This window comes from Ambystoma mexicanum, chromosome 1q (assembly GCF_040938575.1).
Source record: "Ambystoma mexicanum isolate Mex_15411 chromosome 1q, UKY_AmexF1_1, whole genome shotgun sequence".
NCBI classification, from domain to species: domain Eukaryota; kingdom Metazoa; phylum Chordata; class Amphibia; order Caudata; family Ambystomatidae; genus Ambystoma; species Ambystoma mexicanum.
In genome coordinates, this window is record NC_090922.1 from 1,092,609,135 (window position 1) to 1,092,621,274 (window position 12,140).

The following is a 12,140-nucleotide window of genomic DNA, read 5'->3' on the forward strand; positions in this document are numbered from 1 at the left end:
CCGTGCCAAGCACCCCGGCGGCCGGATAGCCACTCGCCACTGAACCGCGAATCAACGGACCGCTCCTTGTACCTGAGAAACTCGGCGGCTGGTTTCTTCCCTGGCAGTGCAACGGACTCCTGTCTTCCTCCCCGACTAGATCCTCTCTTCCCCCGGACGAAGCACTGACTTGCATCTGCTGCCAGGAACAACTGCCCCCGCTGGAGTATTCTCACCACTTTAAAGGTACCGTGTCCGCCAGGCCTCCCTTTCTAAAGATTGCTACAAGGTAATAATAACTCCTTAACCTTCTGGACTGGGCTGGCCGCCTTGACCCTCTAACTGGTCCCTTTCTTTGGCCCAACTCCCTTTTTGAACCATTACAAGACTTTTGTGCACTGCAACCGTGTGACCTTGGACACATTTCGTTTGATCCTCTGAAAGTGGATCCGGCCTATTGAACTCTAACTTCACGGTTTTACTCTGCCTTCCTCTCTTGTTATGTTCTTGTAAAGGTGTTGGGATCTGTTTCAACTTGTTCTCTGCTTTTCTCTCCCTTTTAAAAACGAACTATTAGAGTGTCATCTACTTTAAGCGCTCACCGCTGTCTGAAAATAAGTGGGGCTTTACTTAAGACTTGTCTAATATTCTTGTAAGGGAGTGTATACCTTTTAGTGACCGTGTTTTTGAATTGCTTACTTTTGGTGCCTGTGTGTTTTTCTAGATGTGTTTTTTAAATAAATAATATCATCTCTTTTACACCAAGCCCTGGTCAGTGTTTACTTGTTCTATTGTGTTCTCTTGACCTATTGTGAATACTCTGTATACTCCCTAACTCTTCTTGAGGAAGTCTGACTGCTCAGCCAGAGCTACCAAGTGAATCTGTGTGGTACAAACTGCTACCAAGTGGGTTTACTGCCAAACACCTGTAGTCCCAAATCTTTTGCAGTGGTCCCAGAGGGAACTGCAGAGTTTTCTGCCTAACAGAGGTTGCGGGCCACATGGACGAGGTGCAATGTTTTGCTCATGGAGTCAGCTCCCTGTCTCCAGAGTATAAACCCAACTTGATCTGAATGTATCAGGCGGGGCACTAGCGTTTCTAATCTGGCCGCCAGTACCCTGGAGTAAATTTTTGTGTCAAGGTTGAGAAGGGAAATAGGGCGATAAAATCTGCAGTTTTTAGGGTCCCTACCCTCTTTGGGAAACACCGTTATCAAGGCTTTTTTTAAATGAATCCAGGGCCTGTCCTGTCTCTAGTATTAAATTAAATAGATCCGAGAGGAAGGGGGCTAGTTGTTTGGCAAACGTCTTATAGAAACCGGCGGTATAGCCGTCTTCTCCCGGGGATTTACCTAGTGTTAGCCTTTTGATCGCCTCATGAACTTCCTGTTCAGTAATTGGGGAATCCAGAAACTCAGTTTCTGCGTTCGTTATCATGGGCATGGTGATTGATGATAGGTAGGCTGATGGGTCAGGTTGGCCGGGAATTATCTCAGAGGTATAGAGTTTCTCATAAAACTTGGCAAAGGATTCTGGGATATTACAGTGGGTATGGGGAGGAGGGGCAGCATACTCGATGATTTCGTTCACTCTACGGTCAGCTCTTTGTTCCTTAAGTCTGACCGCCAATAAAGCGTCGGCCTTATCTCCTTTCTCATAAAATTTCTGTTTCAAAAATTGCGGTTTACGCACTACTCGATCGTGTTCCAAGAGCTGCATTTCTTCCCTTTTTAGCTGCGCAGTTTTCACTTTTCCGGGGTCAACTCTGTTCTTTTCTCATCTCCCCCTCTAATTGACCTATATCGGCCCTCAACATTTGCTCTATAATTTTCTGTTCCCTTTTCTTTGCGGCCCCCTCCCGTATTAGGGTCCCTTGCCATGTGGCCTTCCCTTTCTCCCAGACCACTTGTTTGGAAACCTCCCCATCGTTATTAATTTTAAAGTACTCTTCGATTTCAGTCTCCATAGTCGTCTTGAAGACCGGGTCTTTCCAGAGGGTTTCGTTGCACTGCCATTTCCCTCCCATGGTGGGTAGATCCGCCCAAGAAATGTCTGCCAGAACCATGTCGTGGTCCGACCAGGTTATTGGAATAATGTCTGAGTGTTGTGTAGTTGTTCGACATGTATATATAGTCAATGCGCGTAAACGTGTGGTGGGGATTTGAATAGAAGGTGTATCCAGCTGCACCAGGATGCATTATTCTCCATATGTCATTCATGTTGTACAGATCCATTATCTCGGCAAGGTCGGTTCATCCCCCTTTAATCTGATTCCTTGTCTCTGGATTCCCCGGTTTCCAGTCAATACCTGGATCAGCCTATTGTTTGAAATCGCCCACCAGGATTACGTGCTCCGTTGCCTCCATCATTATTTTTGGGATTACTCTCTGGAGGAATGCAGTCTGTCCAGTGTTCGGTGCATATACAGTGGCAATAGTCACTTTCACTCTGGCTATTTTCCCAGTGATCAGGAGGGTCCGACCTGCCACATCAGACCATGTCTTTTCTACCTCGAATTGGATGCCCCTCTTGAGCAGGATACCAACCCCACCTTTTCTCAGCGGGCCTGAGCCCCAAAACTCTAGTCCCACCCCGCTTCCCGATGATGCTTCTTTCTTCCCCTTTGCCAAACTTGGTCTCTTGCACGAGCATTATGTCAATGTTGGATCTGCGGAATTCCCTTGCCACTAATGACCTCTTAGTTGGAGAGTTCAGCCCTTTTACATTGATGGACGCCACTCTGAGCGAGTCTTTCTTTTTTTGGTTATCAAGAGATGCCATCCTCGAATGTCTCTGGAGTGTCTTTCAACACTGGCAACCAGACAATTGCTTGCTTCTCAAGGCCCATACCAACGTTGGTGTTGGAAACAAATTCAAATGGTGCTATCATTATTCCAACATCCCTTTCCCTCAGAAGTTGCTGAGGCTCAAGGAAGCCCAGGAACTGAGGGTGCTGCATTAGCAGCTTTTGACGGTGTCCGAAACCGACTTGGTGACAGTGTTCCGTCCATTGTCGGACCATCAATGGGGACCGTTACCTCACGGTCCCAGTCAAATTTTCCATCTCAACATAAGGGTGAGCCCCCGTCCCACTTTCACCCCCCCAACTTAATGTAATACAACAGTGATAACAATAATCATACAAAAATATGACATTACGTGCATTCCCGGGGTCGTCTCACGCAAGTTCCTACCCCCTCTTACTTCAGAGGGGTGTTCATCTTCTGTCGTTCCCCGGGCACTTGACCTCCAAGCTCTCGGTCTCCATATGACCAGAGTCCTGTGCTTCAACCATAGGTACCAGTGCTTCTGGTCATGGCATCCAGGAGGCACATCCTCATTTTCCATTATCAGTTGTGTTATTGGGGCGTCTGTATTTTCTGGATCCTTTCACTTTTTTGCGCATAGGGCCCTGTTGTTCCCATTGCATTCCATCTCGTTCGTTATCCCCATTTTCATTGTCTTTCGGGCCTGTACTCAGAAGGTCGGCAATGCACTCTTTTATGTCATCCTCTGATCTAAGGACGATTTTCCTACTCCCAAGTTCAAAGGTGAGTGAGAAGGGGTAACCCCATCTGTATCGTATGCCCTGTTCCTTGAGCCATTTTGTCAGGGGACTGCAGAGGCATCTAAGCGCTAACGTAAGCGCAGATGGGTCCTGAAAGATCGTAATTTGAGCTCCTCCCATTGTGAGTGGGCCTCCGGATCTGGCCTTCTCAAGAATCCTAGTCCTGTCCTGATATCTATGGAATTTGGCCAGGACCGAGCGGGGACCACCAGGGGGTCCACCAGCTTGGTGTATCCTTTCGGTTTTGGGCTAATCAATTTCTTCATCGGCCGTTAGGATTTTTATAATATCGTGGATCGTGTCCTTGAGGTCCTTTTCGGTTTTCCCTTCATGTTCCGGGATTCCAAAAAAGCGAGGGTTATTCCTTCTTTCCATATTTTCTAAATCGTCCATTTTAAGGCGCATCTCCTCTTCCTTTTTCTCAATGTTCCGTATTCTCATGTCCATTTGTGTCTCAAGTGTGTCGATCGACGCCTGGTTGTTTTCGACACCCTCCAATCTCTCCTCGAAGCTGTCCATTCTCTGGGTGATTTTATCGATTTTGCCACCAAGGTTGGAGCCCATGCTTTTTATCTCACTTAGTAGTGCAGCAATGTCTCCCCTAGTGGCCGCAGCTCCCGCCTCCGAGGCCTCCAGCGACATGGGTGTATGCGAATCTGGAAAGACTGTCGCACGTTCATAAAATGGGCCCAGAGTCAGAGGAGGCACACGCCCCTGGATCGGGGGCCTTACCCTCTGCGGGGTCGCATGGGGTCCTAAGAACAGGACAGACTTGCGTGCTTCGCTGGTGACTCGACTCGGTGTGTGTTCGGGGAGGTCTTCAATGGGGATTCCGAAGAGCCGAGGGGCAGCAAGTCGTGTGCGCCGAGGCTGTGCTGGCCTGCCCGGTGCTGGGTTCTGCGTATCACAAGGCCGCGGTCCCCCTTCCTCAGTTTAAGGCCGTTGACTCAAGTGTAAGGGCGCTCAGAGCGCGTATTCAAGTGAGGGTTCCGGTAGTCTCTGGGTTCGGGGGTCTAAGGCACTATAACAGTGGAGTGCCGTAGATTTTCGGGCTTACTGGTCAGGGAGTAGGTCCAGGGTGGGAGGAGGCACACGCCCCTGAGTCGGGGGCCTTGCCCTCTCCAGAGTAGCACAGGTGAGTAAATTCCGGGGATGCTCATACACTGGTACAAAGCTGTCATTCAAGGCGGCTAGGCAGGGTGCCAACAGCTGTCTCGGGTCCTCGCAATGTCGCCTGATAGGATTAGGGCCACAGTCTATAGCTAGCAGAATGGGTCTCCTTCACGTGTGCGCCTTCTGATCAGGATTCTGGCGGTGCAGTGTTCCTGGAGAACGAGTGCGCAAAAGTGTCTGGGCGCTCCTAAATTTCCACACTCCGTACCCGAGGGGCAGAGTCCATCCGCATTCAGCAGGGGCAGAGAAATTAGCCTCCCAGGCGCCGCACACACTGCTCGAGGGTGCAGGAAGTCCCTGGGCGCTGTCCCGATCGCTCGCAGATGTGGGGTCGCCGCACAGCTGTGCGCAGAGGCAGGGAGGCGCCCCGACCCCAAGAACCGGGCAGGCGGGGCCGCATCCCGGTATCCCTCTCCCCGCGGGGGCGACAAAAGGGACAGGAGAGCCCCGCATGTCGGGTGCTTTACTGACAAGCTGCGGACGGCGAGAGCCACCCCGCAGGTTCACCCGCTTCACCGCCGCAGGGGGAAGGCTCCTCACCTCCGTGTCTCCGCAAGTCTCTGTAGATCGTAGGGAAGATGGGGGCTCAGACCTCCCGGCGCAGTGTTTTCTGGTTTTGCTCCGACCTCCACTCACCGTCGGGGGCCCAGATGGCAGGACCAGAGGAGTGGGGGCGGAGGGACCCGGGCGATGCGGCCCTGGTCTTCCGCGGAGACAACCGCCGGATTGCCGCAACGCCGCGGATTCACTGTCGCTGCTGGGCCGCCTCAGGGCTCAGATGTTCACACAGTGATATCTCCACTTCTCCCAGTCCGATTTTGACCGTGTTTTCTCCCAGGTGACGGGGGGGGGGCCCTCATACAGCTCCTCAGCACTTCTCTACTGGTGGGGGGTCATGAGACGGGGGCTCAGGTCGCCTCAGGGACCATGGGTGCTGGAGCTCACACGGAGTCAGAGTTCATCCGTGCGCCCCCTGGTGGCCAATCCCTTAATAGAGTTTTTAATCTTGTAGAGAAGTGGATGCTGATGAACAACCTTGCACTGAACAAAGGGAAGACAGAACTGTTGATTGTGGGCTCTTCGGTCTCCATACTCCAGCTGGATCCGGCATTCAGATATTTTGGGTTAGGGGATGACCACGTCAACCCCCTCTCCGAAATTAAAATCTTGATTGTGGTCTTTGACCAGTCACTCAATATGAGATCTCATGTAACCAGTGTGGTTTCAGCCTCGGTTTACTATGTCAAATTGCTTTTGCACCTTAAACCTTTTATTACTCAGGCGAATTCAGAAACGATAGCTAGAGCTAAAATGGACTATTGTAGTAGTCCCCTGGTAGGTCTTTGTAAGCGGGACGCTTACAGACTCCATTTAGTACAAAACTGGGCAGTTAGAGTTGTGGTAGGTTTGTCCCGCCAGAATCGTGCATCCGAGGCTAGGCGTTCTCTGCACTGGTTACCGGTAGAAGCACGGGCCAAGTTTAGGTTATTGGTTATAATCTTTAAGTGCAGGCTAGGACTTATACCCTCCTACTTGCAGGTGCATATTATTGAGAAAGTCAGTGGGAGAGCTCTCGGGTCCTGCGGACAGAACGATTTGTTCCTGCCTCGTAGTAGAACAAAGAAAGCTGCAAATGGTGCATTCTTTCTGGTGGCCCCCAAGCTTTGGAATCCGCTTCCGGCAGCTCTTAGAAGACAAAGTTCTCTTACGACATATATTCTCCTAAGCCTATGCCCCCGACTCGCTCCTAAAGTCTGCCACTGCTATTTGGTTTTTACTCTCTGCGTCTTTGTGTTCTTTATGTTGGTTTGTATTGTCTGCGCCCTATTCCTCTGCGTCCAAGGTACGCATTACAAATATTGTAAAGGAAAGATGGGTATGTGGAGGCGTATGTGGCGCAGTATAAAATCCATTCAGCCTTGGAGACAGGTATTTTTTATAAACTGTTTATTAGCATTTTCATATTAGAACAAAAACACCAAGCATTAAATACCTGCACAATGTGGATTCCCCCCACTCTCGTCCCCAGAACAGTCCTGCCCCCACTCTCACCCCACATCACACTTACCCTCCTGGTGATCCATGATGGTCTCGATCACGATCATATTTTCAAGTATTTCCCCTGCATCGCTCGGTTCTGATATCTTTTCCGTGCTGCGACAGTGTTCCATACCCACGTCCCAATTTGTTGTCTGTATATTGCTGGACCCCCACTTGACCGTCAGGGCTCTTTTACTTCCATTGCCGCGATTGCAATCAGTGTACTTTTGCCACCTTGTCCCCTCATATTCTCCACTAGTGTGTAAAAGTAGCATTTTGGTCCTTGGGCACTGCTCTATCTAGCAACCTGGTCAACCTATCAAGGACTCTGTCCCATAGGTCCGAGACCTGCCTGCAGTCCTACAGCAGATTTTATATTGGATCAGCCTCATCCACGAGGATGAATTAACCTCCCTGCCACCATCATTCCACCCCCCATTCCTCACTCTAAGGTGCCCAGGTCTCACTCCCATTTTTATTTTAGCTGTGGCAGCAGGGATGCTGAAGTTGATGGCTTGGTATAATGTTCCCTTCTTTTGCAGTGCCTTGGTGAACAGATTCACTTTTAAGGGACTGTGTTCCGGGGGGGCTGAGGTCACCTCAGAACTGCCCAGTCGGCGCATGCGCTAGGTGTATATGCTTCCCCCAGGCCCAGCCTGCATTTGTCTTTCTGTCCCTGGAAGGACATTAGAGCATTGTGCTCCATCACATCACCCACTTATATAATCCCCACCCTATTCCACTGTGGCTTGTCCCCATGTTTCCCAATCTCGCCAGACCCGTTTTTTTTTTTTTAATTTGTATTTATTTTGTTTATTTATAAGGCAGTTAATGCCAGCCAGTGGTATATAGGCGCAGGATCGGAATTCAAACTTGTTGCGTCTCGTTGCTTCCCAGACAAACACATTGCCCCTGACCTATCCTTCCTCCCCCGGGTTGTACCATAGAAGTTGAAATCTGGCAATTTTTCTCTTCAATCCCATCCCTCTTGTGATTTACTCCCATATACACTAATCTCTGCCGTGCTAGGGGAAGTTGCTGCAACCTGGAGCTCCCATACAGTATATGCAGCGGGTCTGCCCCATTCATTGTGTATACTTCTAGTCTCGTGTGTGGGAGGTTCCCCCCCCTCCAAACAGCCATTTGTTTGCCACTATTAAGTGGACTGCCCAGTAGTACTTTCTAATGTTTGGTAGTGAGCCCACCCTCCCACATACCCCCTCCAATACTGCACTGCCTTGATCAGGTTGTATATCCCGTTGAATGGTCTGATTGAAAGCACCACTGGGTATTTTGCAACACGTACAATAACCGGGAGTGGTAACCTCTTTAAATTGATCCTCCCCACTCGGGGTCACTGGTAGTGTGGTCCAGTGTTTGGCATCCTCTCGTAACCTACCGACTACAGGGTTGAGATTGCTCTCCTGGAATTTCCCCATGTTCCGTTGCACCTGTATGTATCCCCAGATACTTGAAGCCCTCTATTTCACCCCAAGAGGGCAGTCCCTTGGTATAGCCTCTGTTAGGCAGAATCCTGTGCAGTGCCCTTAGGGACTACTACACACAATTAAGACCACAGGTGGCAATACAAGTTTACCTTTGGTACAAGCCTGTACTACTAAGTTATAGTAGTAGCAGAGCAGCCAGGCTTATCTCGAGTATATGAGCAGTAGCAGAGATTACACAAAGGGACCACAATTACTGTGACTCAAGCAAACACTGACTCAAGGTTTCAGGTACAAAATATAAGTACACTTATTTTTAACCCATCAGTTATAAACACAACACCTCTATTAAACTTTAAACAAAACCACACGTTACATATACTACAACTAACCAATTCACTTTGTACAGTAAGTCTCAAGGTAAGTACCCTGTGTTTGAATGAACCGCTGTTATGAACAAAACACGATACCGCGGATACCGTTGCGATCACTTTTTGACAGTTCGCTCTACTCAATAAACGCGTATCCGTTAGCACCTGAGATACCCAGAGGGAGTTGGAGGCAAAAATCACAGGCAATATTTAGGTTTGGCAGACAGTATTGAGAAACACTCAGAAACAGGAGTTCAAAAGTCAAAGGGTCGGAGCCTGGTTTAAGTGACACCGGAGACCTGTGCCGAAGATCACATCGTTAGACAGTTCACGATTCAGTGTAGCCAAAAAGTACTTGGATATTGTCAATGTTCGGAAGCAAAAGTTATAAGGAGGAGGGAAGACAAGGACGAGCCTTGAGGATGAAGAAAAGGGATTCGCCCAGTTTCCTTGAGTAGAACACAGTACTTTATTTCCATGATGCAGCTGGTGCCCTGGCAGTTGTTCCTGTTGATTTGCCGCAGACCCACAATTCCTGGAGCTTAGTTGTGAAGGAGGATGTCTGAAGGGGGTCTGCACCACACAGGGTTGAAGCCGGCAGCAGCGCAACGCAAAGGTGTGCTCCTTAAAAACAGGAGAGGCTCAGCCGGTGGCTATCCGGACCACTACAGCAGTGTGCAGCGGTTTCGACCACAGTGGAGATCTCTGGCTGAAGATGATGAGCTGGTTATCCCCACCAGGCTCAAGGGAAGAAGACTCCGGACTGGATCTCCTCTTAGTCGTCGAAGTGTATATAGCTCAGGACTGCAGCAGGGCTTCACTGGGACGGGGTAGTTGCAGCAGCCGTCGTTCTCTCTGCTTCTCTTTGGTTCCTTGTAGTTCCAGAGGCGACTCTGACTTATAGCCCAAGAGACCTGCCTTTTATGCGCAAAACCCCCATTCACACAGCCTGGCTGTCAATCACGCAGCAGGGGGTTTGTCCAGCCGGGACAACCACCTCAGCCAATCATGGCAAAGTGCGACTTTAGTTTCCTAGGATACCCTGTGCAGGGGGTGACTACACCCCTTCCCCACATTCAGTCTACCTAGACACCCAGGCGCCAAGAGGAGGGCTTCTATGCAGAAGCCCGCCAAAAGACGGTGAACAAAGAAGGCAAACCTAGTTTGCCGCGCAAAGTAAAACACAAGGAGGTCTTTAACAAAAAGAAATGGTGAATAAACCCAACCGGAGCCAAAAGAAAGATGATTTGGTCAAGCGTGTTTATGTTCGAGGCTAATATAATAGCCAAGAACAGTACCACTAATATAATCGTGGTAGAAAAGTTAGGGTAGATACCACTGCCACCAGCCAAGTCTAAATGTTAAAAGAGCGAAACAATGCTCAGGGAGGTACAGACAGAAAAGGGGTACAGATGAGCCCTTTCCCGTACTCCATGTAAGATGGGGTGTACTGGGTCTGTGGTAAAAATGACTATGTAAAGTAAATGGCAACTTTACCTTTCTCTGGGGGACAGTAGTCGGCCCCAGTGAAATGGAGTCAGAGGGAAGTCTTAAAGACAACCCTGGGTTACTACACCAAAAGGTTCTGTGTAACCCGTACAAGAACAGGGGCACCTGGAGTGGTGTGCTCCAGTGCCCAAGGTCACACAATGAGTAAAAACACACAGGCCAAAACACATGTAAGAGTGGAAAAAGGATGTACACACTTACCAGGTGGAAAAATAAACTCTAGAAATCCAGGAAAGCTGCTGGGGGACTCACTAGGTGAGGGAAATTTGCCCTAGAAGGAGAATTCTCCTTAGCCTCCATCTCCTCCCCACAGGCATGACCACTGTATTTTGACGAATTGAACATGTTAACACGCAGTAGTATTTACTACACCCCTGCCATCTTCCGGACTAGTTATTGTTTAGCTAGACATATTTTGGTCTATAAAATTATCCTGATTTAGTGTGTCAGGTTTTTTGGAGGACACCTTGAAGTTTCCATCAAATTTGTATTCAAACATCGGCAACTTCAATTGCTTAAGTGGTGGCCACCCCCCTCCTCTTTACTTTTGTCCATTTTTCCTACACTTTTTAAGTCGATCGAAGTTGCACAGACTATCATGTCATATGAAGAAGTATTGAATATTACAAATCAACACACAGTCTTACTCTGATTTACATCCGACGAAGCAGATGCCATTTTTAACCTTATTAAAGACACAGGACTTGACGCCAATGTTTCCGATCCCACCAAAACAATTCAGCAATTGGAATATCTTATCAGGAAAGATTAACCGAAAACTACATGCCATAGCTTTAAATAAATATGATCGAGCACAAAGAATACCTAGAGGCCTTTCTATGCCTTTATTTCCCACTGTAAGCAAAGAAAATAAAGAATTTGTCAAAAAGTGGGAGAGCATTCTTAATAAATGCTCCCTAGATCTGATATTGATAACCAGCCAGGAACTCTCCAATGAACTCAATCTTATTACAAAAGAAATTGAAGAAATCAAAAGTGAACTTATACAATCACTAAGTGCGGAAGAGATCAGCAAGACCCTAGAAGACATTAATAGCAAATTAGAAAGCTATAAAGCGTAACTCGAAAACAAGAAAATACGGAAATTCAAACACATTACATATGATTACCAGAATGACCAGGTATACGCGTGGATGGACAAGTACAGATATCGAGCACAACAATTTCAACACAGTAATTCTACAGATCATTCCAGCTCTGATCAGCTGCACATACAAGTACTACTGGAAGAACATCTGCACAACAGGCTTCAGGAGAACAGTCAGCCACGGCAGGAACAAGCACAAGCAAAAAAGCAAACGAGAGGTCGAAGTCTCCATCGAGACAACCTTTTTTAGGATGGAACACAAGAAGAAAAAAAACGGGAGGGGAAGAAGTAAGAGAGGGAGCCCAGAGAATACAGAGCAGGTACCCGAGCAGGAGAACCTAGTGGTGAATCTCTCAGAACCCTCAGTCACACAGAGACAGATCCTACAGAAAGGTTTAAGCTTCGTACCCAGGCATGGGTCCAATCTCTTTGATACCAAGATAGAGATATTTAAATGTACCCGCAAATTGAAGCTCAAGGCATATTTTGCCAACATAGACACTGACATGAGACAGCCTGAATCAGGATACATTGAATTAAAACCTAAAAGTAACTACATGCCTCCATTACCCCACAGCACCATTGATGTGTTTCATGAGACCATCTTGAAGGATCTTAAGAAGCTATCGTATTAGATTCTGAAAAAAAAGAATTTGAGTAAGAATGACCTATCCACCATCAAAAACCTAAATGAAGATGACAATAGTGCTCTTCGTCCGGCTGACAGAGGCGCTTTAGTTATCATGAACACCAAAGGGAATGCACCAGACAGCTGAATGACTCCAACACATATAGCATCTTAACTAACAACCCCACCAGAGAGGTCATGGAGAACTTCAAAACCATCCAGGACATGGCCGAAGGTAATGAGTGGATTAACGACAATACTCAAGCATTTCTGACAGTTATCCTAAAGTTCTGTACTTCTACCTACTCCCAAAAATCCA

At 48.0% G+C, this 12,140-nt stretch overlaps 1 protein-coding gene across 1 annotated transcript in view; it reads left to right on the forward strand.

The window, feature by feature from the left end:
• The window catches only part of LOC138541759 (bromodomain testis-specific protein-like), a 2,079,689-nt gene that overhangs the window by 875,849 nt on the left and 1,191,700 nt on the right, over window positions 1-12,140 (forward strand). The gene's annotated exons all lie outside the window — the stretch shown is intronic.